Below are 12,832 nucleotides of genomic sequence, written 5' to 3'. Positions count from 1 at the left end.
GTGATGACATTTCACATAGAAGTGCTTGGAAAAGGTAAAGGGAGAGGAGTTCATATTCTATCCATGATGTTCAGTTTTTACCATGACAGAAAAGGGCAAACCTGAGCGCTGCTGAAAGTTGTTTGCTATTTAATTATTGAAAATAATCGCCCTTGAATGCTCTGCAGGGAGAAAGAAAAAATCCTCAGTACTAATTACTTCCGTCAGAGCTGGACAAAGCCTCCTACCAAAGTTATGAATCTCCGAAGACCAAATGTTCAGAAATTAACACCTCCGAGGTTGCGTTTTACTGCAACAATTCTTTATGACTTGAGTGAACAAGGCAATTATTTTCTTTCCTTTTCTCCTATATACGAAATATCTGTTTCAGTTTTAAAGCTGCTTGAGGAAAACACCAGAGTGGTCCTGATGATATCAATCAAATATGAATTATACGAATCGATGACTAATCAATACAATATCACCTGCTGATTTTTATGCAGTACAAAGACAGAGTCTACTGAACTCTTGGAAGAGGTTCATTTCTTTCACAGAGCCTGGTTGAACTGCAATTCATCCTCTTCCTGCTGCTATTTTACTTGAGTCAAGTCAGCTTTTCTAAATAGCTGATTGTGGTGGGTTGTACCTGCTTTGATCAGGTCTTCGCTGACAGATATCTAACTCACCAAGTTGCAGAAATTGTAATTTAAAAAAGGCAGAGGATATTGACATAGCATGTGGTGTGCTCCTAATCAAAGGATGTGTCGATAACTTGCGGTGTCCGTTCCCTTCTTACATACTCTTTGTTCCTTTTCCCTTACTAAAAAGGCTGTCAACCGGCAGCAGCAAATCCGCTATGGCGGAGGGGCGTCGCCACCACCTCCCTCCACCCAGCAGCTGCAAAAATTAAAAAATAAAATGATAGGAAACCAGGTTTATTGTCATGTTATTTTTCTCTCCCAGGCCAGTCTGGGGGGCGGGGCCATTGCAGGGGCAGTCACGGAGGACGAGTGGTGGGCACTGTTGTCAGTTCCCATGGGGGTTTGGCTGGCCGTCTCAGGATGGACAAAACGGCATGCGCACTGAAGCTGTCTCCAACCTGAGCTGCGTTGCCGGATTGGAGACAGGAGGCACAGGCTCCCGGTCTCTATGGGAGCACAAATCGAGGGCACTTCGGCCAATGCTGATGCTCCTCTCATGCTACTGAGAGCAGCATCAGGATTGGCTGCAGGGGATTCTGGGAGCCTGTGCTGGTGAGAAGCAGAAGAGTGGCGATGGGGCAGGTAAGTTATTCTTTAGTTGTTTTTCTGTCATTTTATTGACGTAGTTCATCCCCGCCTCACCCCACCGCCACTCAGCCCTGACAGCAGCCGCAACTACTGTCAACACACCAAAATTGTGAAGAATTCGCTATTTTATTAACAATGATGGGCTGCCGTGATTCATTTTGCCTGCTCTCACAACCTTGCCTTTTGTTCAACAAGGTTGTGAAAGCAGCTGAAAAGCATCAGGCTAGTACAAATATGAATGTTAAAGGGACGTCATAGTTAGGTGAAATGCCAATTAGATCAAATAAAGCATACTGTTTTAAACAAACAAAACCGCTGACGTTTAGCCGTTCTAATTAGCTATAAATCCTGCCCTAAAGTAAATGTAACTTATGCCCCACCATGCACAGTGTTGTTATCAATGATGTAATTTCAGATTTGACAGTGACGTTATCCATGATGTTCCAGAACATGTCATGAGAGATGTAATACAGGAGGGAATTAGCAGTGCATGGTGAGGGCACTAGTTATATCTACTTTAAGGCAGAAGTTGAGGTATCTATAACTGGCGAATTTTAGTGGTTTTGTTGGTTTAAAAAGGTATGTCAACTGACATTTTCACCTAATTATAACGACCCTTTAACCTTTGTTTTTTGTCAGCAAATTTCTATGATTTTTTTAACATAACGTAAGATTACTATCACTGTGTGTGGAGTGAGGTTGGATGCAAGCTCTGCACTTTGGCCATGCCCGGCATGGGGTTGGCACCAGGGAATGGCTTTGCCCAGGCCTTGCTCCCAAAACCCCATGGGCGTCCTCTCTGCCTGCAGCAGACTATGCCATGCAACAATATAAGGTGTTATTTTAAGTAAGGCGGGCTTACTGGCTTTGTCAAAGGATCAAAAAACCAAAAAGTGAAGGGTCTATTGGCTTTATAAAGGGGTCAGCACATCAAAATATATAAAGGAAACCTACAGGCTGTGACAAAACGTCGCCAGTAGCTATAGCCAAATGTTCATTTTATAAATTCGCACATTTCAATGCTTAATAATAGTGATCATAACAAAATATTTTAATAACATATTTAAAACAATGTCTTTGAGTCTTTTTTTAACATTTTTAAGGCCACAAAATGCAGCCATGGAACCTACCACAAGGGGTCCCTGCACTGCAGCTGAAAAGCATACAGTTCCTGATCGGACTGCTTTAAACAAATATGGTAAGCTCTCCTGGCCTCAGGGATTCAATGACCCAGGAGACTTTCTGTGTTTTAATGTTGGGGGCTGCTGCGCTCCCCGCAGCCCTCCACAGCATAGAAAATTGCTTGGCTTTTAGGAGAACCTCCAGGATCAAATGATTATTAAAAAGCACTTGCAGGGCATTAAGGGGCACTCCTTGCCTGAAGCAGTAAAACTCCCTGGGCACCCACACCTTTATTTGATGTTGGGGCCAAGGGAGGAGCCCCAAGGCACAGCGGCCTGTGAATGCTCTCCATACCTACAGCCAGGAGCCGGCAATTGTTTTATTGTGGGTGCCCTGAAGCGCATCCGGGGCATCCACAACATGTCATGCCCCTTAAGCCCCCTTGGCCTATGTCACCTCCCCAGCTGGCACCCATTGTGGGTGCCAGTGGATGTCAGCTACTACTTTACTGTAGGTGTGCTGGTGCCCACACTGGACGCACTAAACATGTAAATAATGTCGGGGGAGCCCCAATGCCCCTAAAGCCCAAGATTGCTTCGCAGTCAGCACTCACAAATGGTGCTGGAGGGAGATGGCTCTTTTAAGTTGCTCCTTCCTGAGTGAGAGCAACATTGTTCTCTGCTCCCACCCAGGCAAGTGCAGGCAGGGAATACAATTTAACACAGCAGAGTGCCAGGGGATGGGGTCAACATTTAACACAGCAGAATGCTGGGGTATGGGGTCACTGAGATACAACAAGGATCATGCTCCCTAGCACCCCTCCCCAAAAAAACCTGGTCCCAGATTATGGGGTCTCAGTGCCTCTGTGAGGCTCGGGGTGGAGGGCAGCCTAAACAAAAAATCAGCCCCAGGGATTGGAGCCTTTTGATGGCATGGGAATGGTGGCTGCACGTCCCCCCTCCCCATTTTAAAAACCCCTTTGGCCAGGCGATGTGGTTCGCGGAGCTCAAAAAGGATTGGGAAGTAGGGCCACACACCCCGTCCCTATAATTATTCAATACGCTGTGTGGGATGGGATCCCTGGGGCCTTTATGATGGTTGAGGAAGGGGGGGTTGGATGCCCCCATACACCCCAAAAAGAACCAAGACCCTATCCCTAGCTCACCATGGGGGGTAGGTTAGAAATGGTGTGATCCAGCCTTTTCTTCTTTTCTTGGCGCCAGGGGCCCTCTGCGGATTTGGAATTATTTTTTTGTTTCAGGCCCCAAAGTGGGCTACTGCTACATCTTTGTTGATGTGGTGGCAGCCAACCAGATGAAACGGTCTGATCTGTTTGAACAGTATCTTCTCCAGGGCATAATATATGCATACATTTTGAACCCTATTTTCTAAAAAAACTACTGAACGGATTTGCACCAAGTCACAACAAGCATTGGCATAGCCAATAGGTCTCGCCTTTGGGACCTTATAAGTGTTTAGCTAGAGATATTGACTTTGCCTGTGTCTTTAAGCTGTGCTGCCAGAAGTCTGCATCATGCTGAAAAGTTATAATAAAGAAGTGTCAAAAGCATTTTAGTTACCTTGATTATGACCAAGAAATCATTATGTACAACTGAATGACCATATTAAAAAAGTATTAACAATAAATAATGTCTTGAGGTTGTTTTTTGTCCTGTCAATGCTGGCAATTTCTATCTGCCTGTCCCAGTGGTGGAATGTCTACATTTTAAAAGATTGTGATTGGGTGATCAGGCAAAAACATGTCACACAATGTACGGGCAACCTTTACATTTGTACGTGACACTAAGATGAGTAGACGAGCCTTCTCAGGGTAAAGCCAACACCGAGTTAAAGGCAATGCAGTGGAAAAGGGTGAGTGAGACACATTTGTGGCTATTCACAAACATCCGGCCTGCTTTTCCAGCACTTACCTGCACTTCTACGGGTATACCTTTACCATCCAGGCAAGAGTAATAATATTCAATACTGCCACAAGGTGGCAGCAGGAAGGGAAAATATTTAAATAAGAGTACTCTATGAAGAGAAAAGGGAATACAAATGTGAAATATATTTTACTAATTACGGACATAGAACGTTTACAATTAGAACACTGCATAAGCGAGCAAAGTGAATTTTAGTTTTCTCACAATAGTCACTAGTGTGTGCATCAAATCATCACAAGTGATTAAAAAGGCAGCCTCACCAGATTATTACATGTCAGGGGCCTTTACCGAATAAGCAATGCATTCTGGGAGTGAGATGCACCTTTCTTGACTTGTTACACAAAGTGTTCTGCACCTGACAGCCAGTTTATCCAAGGAGTTAAACGCTCACTGCTGACATCGGCGTATCATGAGTTCCAGTCTTGGCAAGACACTCTCAGCCTTCCAAGGATGGCAAACCCAGAGTTAGTTACGAATCAGCAACCCACAGCTGAACGGCCCGCTACCCTTGGCTGAACCCTCGTGCGTTGAATACCATGAATTCTGATATAACCTGAGATTTGTGCACGAGGTCGAAGACTGTCTGCTGCTGTACGATTAGCAGCTTGTGAACAGTAAGAGCTAATTACACAGAATGTCAGAAAAAGAAGACTGTAACTAGAAATCCATTTTTTTCAAGCCATAAAAAGTCGCTCTCATAATTCTGTTTTTATAACATACTTTGAAAAAGCTCGGCACTGCAGTTGGATTTGTGTTTATGCATTCTTGCAATGTTTTCTAAGCTGTCCATACCTGACCTCTGCAGTGGCCTAGCAGCCTACTTTCACTTCAAAGACTTCAAGACTACCAAAATACCATAACTGGACATGTACAAAACATGCATTCATATACAGCGGAGTTTGACGCTGAGGAGCATGGCAGCATCGTGTTATAGCTCCTTTGCAGCCAGCAGGCTACCTGTGGATAACTGGACCGGAGAATAGTTCAAACAAACAGTAGAAGTAAAAACAGGAGTCAGAAACAGGCGCAGAGGTCCTCACACGCCAAGGCATTGTTATGAAGAAGACTGTGCGTAATGATCTCCCGCCACCCACTGCGTCTGTGTATGTTTGGAAGCATTTGGAAGCATTGCTTAAGTAATATTACACTAGCAAAACACAACGCTCCGCTTAATGCTCAACACACACATGCTTTTCGCGATGAGTACAAACTCGTACTTCAGTAATTGTCAGTGGTTCTTGCAGCTGACTCAGCAGCACTAAGCACAGTATATATTCATTTTAACATGCAACACAAAAGTTTTGGCAAGGAATTTCGCAATGGTTGAAGGAGGTATAATATGCATTTGTGTGACAATATTGATTTGTCAACCTCTCCTATACAGTTTATAAAGTTTTATATAGCGTGAACATGATCCTAGAGGGTATCAGAGTGCTTTGCATTACACCGTTCAGAAACGTTAGATGGTTGGGGGGTAATATACATACATTCAATAATCGACATTCAATACAAAAGAGGTAGACAGTGGTAGATAGGATTATGTTGCTAACAGTCACGTATGATTTAAAGTCTTAGGATGTGAATTTGTTAATTAGATGCATTTTTCCTTCTTTTTTGAAGGAGGCTCATGTCTGGGCTTCAAGTTGTATGCAGGATAGATAGACTTGCATCGCCTAATTGCTAATTTAGGAGGTTGCGGTGGACGTTTCGTGCACGTCACCTCGCGCAGGGCTGACAGAGCGACTGGTGATTGGTGACTTTATCAGGGACAGGAGGAAGAGTTAAGTGGTTGCCTTGAGTCCCAGACAGGCCTGCTATACAAGGTGTCCTGGCTGCAGACTGCGCACGGCTCTTGTCTGTTCCTCCCGCTGCTCTGCAGCAGAGGCCTGTAAATACCACAAGGCCTGCGGCAGCCATGTACCCTCCACATATTGTGATGCGCATGTACCCTTCAAGCATGCCTCAGAGCCAACAGTGAATACGTTGCGTTTCTACTTCGAGATGATTGTGGTCTTAAAACACACACATGTGGTGCCAACGTAACTTAACCGCATAATCTTACACCAGTGGGCCTGGCACATACTCCGGAACGTCCATTGTCTTTGTGCACTTATGTTTTCTGTGGTCTCTTACAAGCACACGCCCGCCCCTCCCCTTACACGGTGGCGACCAGCCACTGACTTCTATTAAGGGCTAATTTACTGTTTGATCTCCAAGTTTACTTGGATCAGCACAAAAGTTATAAAATTAGAGCAAAATAAATGTTCCTGCCTTTAAGCACAAGTCGTCATCCACTCGAATATCTGGAGTTTCTTCGTCCCACTAGTAGAACCTGTAATTTGGTATCCGACTCTGACCTGATGGCGAATCCAAGCCATTCTCGCTCACATTGAAGACAGTATCAAGCACAGGACTTCGTTGTAAGTTCTCGCTTATAACCTTTGTGAGAGGGCCCTGTCCCATCAGGACTGCGAGACCCCCATGGAAAAACAGCAAAGCTTTTCGAACTGGTCACATTGCGTCATTCATTTTTTCTGCATCTTTTATATAGCGCGAACTCGACCCGAAGGTATTGGAGCGCTGTACATGAGCACCGTATTTACATTACACATTCAGGCATGGGGAGATGAAGTGATTTGCCCAGGATCACAGGATGTGGACGCGACCTCGAGGCTCGAACCCTGGTTTCCTGCACCAAAGTCGGCAGCGCAGCCGGGAGCGTTCCGGCCCAGGCAGAAGACCAATTAATAGTGATTTACATGCTAATGGAACCTCAGTCCTTGCAAGGTAGGTAAAAAGTGGGTCATAAATATACCCAGTATTTACAGTGCCTAGAAAGCGTAGTAGTGTCCTATTAAGCGGTAAACAAAACCCCGCTATTATAAGTAGCAGCGAATGAGTAATTATGTGGTCTCAAACGGCTAAGGTAAGGACGTGCGCTCTCCTCGGCGGTTCAAAAAAATATATGTTTAAGACGTGCAGAAAAGCTACGCGCGCAAAGCAAACACAGTTAAAACTATGGTATTTTTTTAGCGTCTCTTTTCTAACCTGGACCTGGCGATAGCGGCGGACGGCGGGTCTTGATATAAAGTCACCATGAAGACAAATTTAAACCTGATTATATTTTTTTGTCGGTGAGGCGAAGCCCATATGTTCTTATGCTCTAATCCACGACTCGGTGAAGGAGAGGGAAGCAGACAATAGCACTACCACTGGAGCCAGAATTGAAAGTCTGTTCTGGAGCCTAGTGCGCCCCGCAAAGTACGTCAGGCGAGGCGCCGTGGAGGGGAGGGGCCCACTGATGGGGGGGGACTCGACTCCCAGTGGTTAAGGAATTGGCTCGCAACCAGTGGAGCAGAATTTCCCAGTACGTGTTACATGAAACAGAATGAACAAGCATTGGCCGCTCAAAACGCGATGGGGGGGCGGGGAGAATGAAGAAGCATTGGACGCGCGAGACGCGATGGTGGGGGGTGGGGGAGAGAAGCGGGAGTTCTGATGAAAACTGGTGTGAAATAGCAGCAGGGAAGGGGGCAGAAAGGGGCTACGAGGGAGAGCGACGTGAAGCCATATGGCTGCTTTGCGCGCGTGCACGCCTCGTGCACTGTAGCTCTATGCCAGGGGAAGCACTTTGAAAACCCACTTACAAAATGTCTCAAAGAGACAGCTTTTGCTGTCTCAGCGAGACCTAAAAAGCACACTTTCTAGACCAATATCTAGTCTTTCTTCCAAATTTGGTGTAATTCTGTTCAGCAGTTTTTGCAGTATTGCTGCTCAATTTTTCTGTGGAAAAAAACATTGGGAGAATGTGTTTGGGACCCCCTTTTTTCTCCCCCCCCCCCCCCCCCCCCCCACTTGATGGATCACCCCAAAACGTTTCAAGAAGGAGCTGAGCTGAATGAGATTTTTTTGGGGGGGGAAGTTTCATGAAGATTTATCAAACGGCGACCACCTACCCAGTGGCAGTTGCCAATGAAAAGCTGTGCTTAGAATTACATTTCCAGAGATAATGCATTTTTTGGTTTGCTTATAACTTTGGCTCCATTTGATGAATCTTGCTGCCAATCTATTGTGCCAACTCCCGCTGTGCATAGCCAAGGGCCTAGGGCAACAGGCTATGGCCTCCTGGTGTGGGTTGGTCATTATTCGTTGCTCACAGCAAAGGGCGTGTGCATTGGGGTTGCATTCCCATGGCAGGATGGCCACCCATTATGGTTTGGGCATCTCACCTGGCTGGCAGCCACACCCTTTGTGCAAACCCGGCTGCACACGACCAAAGTTCATGTGCAGCAGAGGACGATGCCCACTTGGGTTGGGCTCAGGGATTGGCCTATGTCCAGCAACCTTCAGCAGCAAGGTCCATGCATGTCCAAGTCCAAAAAGATGTGCAGTAAACTATAGGGCAGGTTAAGTTTATACTTCAATAGCAGAGCAGTTGGGCAGGTGCCCACTGCCAATTAAGTTTAACTGCATCTCCTAATTTCAGATTTTCCCGCCTTCTGGGACAGCACCCTACACGGAATAACTCACACAAGAGCTTAGGAAAAAGAGGAATTTGGGATGAGGTGAGCTCCTTGAGTGCAACTCATCCTTTCCCACCAAGTAAATATTTGCAATTATTTATAACCAATGTCATACGAGCCCACAGCATAAACATTCTCGCTTACACTAACACACAACTGATACTGTCCCTCTTGGACAAAACACCCAACACCAGGAACACTTTCACCACATGCATGACCGAAGTGGCCGCCTGAATGAAATCCATTGTTTCAAATTGAATCCGGACAAAACTAAAATGGTAGTCTTTGCGAAAGATGCTTCACCATGAGAATCCACTTGGTGGCGCACCGACCTTGGGCCAACACCCATGCCTTGCTCACTAGAAAGAAACTTGAGACTCAACATAGAAAGCAAACTGGACATGACTGCCCAAGTGAACGTAGTGGTCTCGTCCTGTTTCAACACCCTAAATATGCTGAAGAAAATCTTCAAGTCGCTATCATACAACTCCAGAACAACAATCACTCCAACCCTCATCACCAGCAGACTAGACCATTCAAACGCCCTGTATGCAGGGATAACCCAGCAGCTCCCCAGAAGACAATAGATTGTCCAATCTGTAGAGCCAAACTAGGCCTCAACTTCCCATGCTGACCCTACATCACACCACACCTTAGGGAACTTAATTGACTCTCAGTATACAAGAGTGCATACATCAAACTCCTCACCCACACCTATATAGCACTACACAACACAGGCTCAACCTACCTGAATGGCCCCATTCACTTCCACCAACCTTCCAGGCACCTCCGCTCTGCCGGTCTCTCATTAGCACACACCACACGCATACACAAAAGCAGATCACAGGCTGCAACTTCTCATACCTGGTTCCTGAAGCCTGTTACAACCTCACGCATTACACATGGCTTTTGCAAAAAGTGGAAGACCTCGCTTTTTGAGTAAGTCTTCTAGGGTTGGCTTCACATACTTGCTACGGAGCACCTGCATACCATCACTGGTGATGAACATAACCTAACGTGGTTAGCCCAATATGTCGTGGTAACTCTTCCAGGTCAACAGAGGCCATGGCGTTTGCTTTCCAGGAAGAGGACTGCTTTCATTTTTAGAGATTCTTGCCTGCCTGGCAGGAATTTCTAGACCTTGTTTGTTTCACCCCATTTGCAAACTTTTTTGATTATAAACTCCTGTTAGAAATGGGGGTCTCTAGTTGGCAGAGGTACCTACCTTTGTCCAAATAGGGACCCTTGCTTCTAGTCAGGGTAAGGGGAAACACTCCTAAAATAACCCCTGCTCAACCCCTTGGTAGCTTGGCACGAGCAGACAGGCTTATCTCAGGGGCATTTGAGAACACATACAGTAACACAGTGAAAACACTACAAATGGACAACATACCAGTTTATAAAAATAAGTAATCATTATCTAAACTTAGAACAAGACCAGAAGACAAAAATCCACAATACAGTAATCAAAATATCCTTAAAAATAGCTTATGCACTTAAATCAAGCTTGTAGCAACAAATAACTCCACTTTGAGTTATACGACGTCGTGACAGATAGAAATCCCAAAGTACGGTGCTGACCGCGAGGTACGCGGCGTCGAGCTCACAAAGAACAGTATCTTGGAAAAGCGATGAAAACAAAGACGGCTCACGGCGTCGGGGAAGTGATGCTTCGTTGGCGCCGCTTGGCATCGGTTCCTTACGACCCCAGGGGAGGTGAAGCCTCTGTTCTTTACAGCGTCGGGGAGGTGACGGTATGATGGCACCGAAGCCTCTGTTCCTTGCGATGGCGCGATGTCGATGGATTCGGAAAGTCATCCACGTCGAGGATCGGCTTCGGAGTCGATGCAGCACAGCAGCAGGCGTCGGGCCCTTGTTGCAAGTCGTAGCAGCACTCATGGCTTCGGGTAGGTTACGGCGTCGCTCGCTGGCATCGGTTTGGCAATTTCCTTCTATAGCAGCTAAAACAGCAGTTCTAGATGCAGGCAGACATAAGGGGTGAAGTCTTTGTGTTCCTGAGACTTCAGAACAGGAGGCAAGCTCAGTTTCAAGCCCTTCGAAATCTTTTCTTCAAGCAGGTGACAAAGCAAAACAGCAAAATCCTTCTTCTTCTTTCCTTGACAGAAAGCAGCCACTTCAGGCCAACCCCAGACAGCAAACAGCACAGGGGCAGTATTCCTCCTCAGCTTATCTGGCTCTTCTCCTTAGCAAAGGTTCCTCTTGATTTCCCAGAAGTGATCTAAAAGTCTGGGGTCTGGGCCCCACTTTTTATACACACAAATCCTTTGCTCTCTGAAGGCAGAGAGTGTCCGTACCCAGCCAAAACCAGTTCTGTCCTCACTGGTGCAGCTTCCTGGCAGGAGGTGGAGACAGCATTGTTAAAGACAGACCAGGCCCATTCAGGTGAAAAGGAAATCTAATCCCCCTACTCAAACTGCAACCCAGGTCTATTCAGCCCAGCCCTGACTCATCAGATGTCTGGAGCCACAGCCCTCTCCAGCCCCCTGTCATCCAAAAGCGAGACATGCAATACACAAACCTAGCAGAGGCACACTGGATGGTTAGGCTAGTAAATGCCAATTTTCTAAAAGTGGTATTTTCAAACACAGAATGTAAAAATCACCCTCACCAAAACATGCATCTTAACATTCTCAGTTCAGGCATACTAAACTTTATTTTCCCATCTTGTTCCTGGGGTCAGTTATGTTTATAAGATGTTATAAACTAACTCCCTATTGTGACCTATAGGAACAGATAGCTTTGCAATAGTGAAAAACGAAATTGGCAGTATTTCACTATCAGGACATGCCACACACATCAGGGCATGTCCTACCTTTCACATACAATGCACCCTGCCCACAGGGGTATCTTGGGCCTACCTTAGGGGTGACTAACATGTAGAATAGGGAAGGTTTAGGGACTGGCAAGTGTGTGCACTTGCAAAGTCGACATGGCCGTCCCAGACTGCTCACAGGCTCTGCAATGGCAGGCCTGAGTCAAATTTTGTAAGCTGCTTCTGTGGGTTGCACAATCAGTGCTGCAAGCCCACCAGCAGTATTTGATTTACAGGCCCTGGATACACATAGTGCATTATACTAGGGTCTGACAAGTAAATCAAACATGCCAATCATGGAATCAATTATCCCCAACAATACTTTACAAGGGAGCACTTGCACTTTGGCACTGAACAGCAGTGGCAAAGTGCCCAATGCACCCAGACCAGCAAAAACTCAGGAGAAAAAATGGAAGAGAGACCCACGCCAATGGTGCCAGGTCTAACAACTCTCAAAGCACAAGTTTGTTCTTGGGAAACATTTCAAAATGGTGGCCACGAAATGCAGGAAGTTTCCTCTCACCTCTTGGGGGCCACCGAGTCATTTCAATGCCTGGACCATCAAGTCTCTCATTACGATCCGCCTGCACTAAACAGAGTAGGGCAACCATCACTATGACCTGACAGCCCTATGGCAAATGGACCAACTGGTCAGAGCTTTACAAAAGCTGTGCCTCTAAATGGAGTGAAGAAAGGAAAGTCTGGTAGGGCAGCAGAACAGCATTTTCCATGGTTCTGTAGCTCCGCCAAACTCTAAATGACCCTGCACATGTTTATTTAATTTGGGAAACTAAAAAGTCAGCTTACTGTTTACCTTTGTTTAAAAATCTAGCTCTTGTTCGCTCAATAAAATGCTCTTTAGAATACTATATTTTGACACCTGTTTGAAAACACTCACATACTTTATAAGAGGATTTTACCTTTTGTTTTGAACAAATTCGAATTTCAAGGGCAATGATTTATTCGCTCTATCCGGGCACACAAAAAAGGTCACACATGCAGGTGATTGCAAAATAAACTCAGTTTCAGAGGGTTGCCAGACAAAACAGTCTCTGATTCCTTTGTCGCAAAGAAAGACAGCCCATCAAAAAGATGCAAGAGCTCAGAGGTTGTTCGAGTCACAAAATACATTTTATGGCTGAA

At 45.7% G+C, this 12,832-nt stretch overlaps 1 protein-coding gene across 3 annotated transcripts in view; it reads left to right on the top strand.

The window, feature by feature from the left end:
* GRIK1 (glutamate ionotropic receptor kainate type subunit 1) overlaps positions 1 to 12,832 on the top strand; it is a 968,246-nt gene that overhangs the window by 829,489 nt on the left and 125,925 nt on the right. The window lies entirely within an intron of this gene.

The sequence above is a fragment of the Triturus cristatus genome, chromosome 8 (assembly GCF_964204655.1).
Source record: "Triturus cristatus chromosome 8, aTriCri1.1, whole genome shotgun sequence".
NCBI classification, from domain to species: Eukaryota; Metazoa; Chordata; class Amphibia; order Caudata; family Salamandridae; genus Triturus; species Triturus cristatus.
This window is presented reverse-complemented; position numbering and strand designations above follow the sequence as displayed.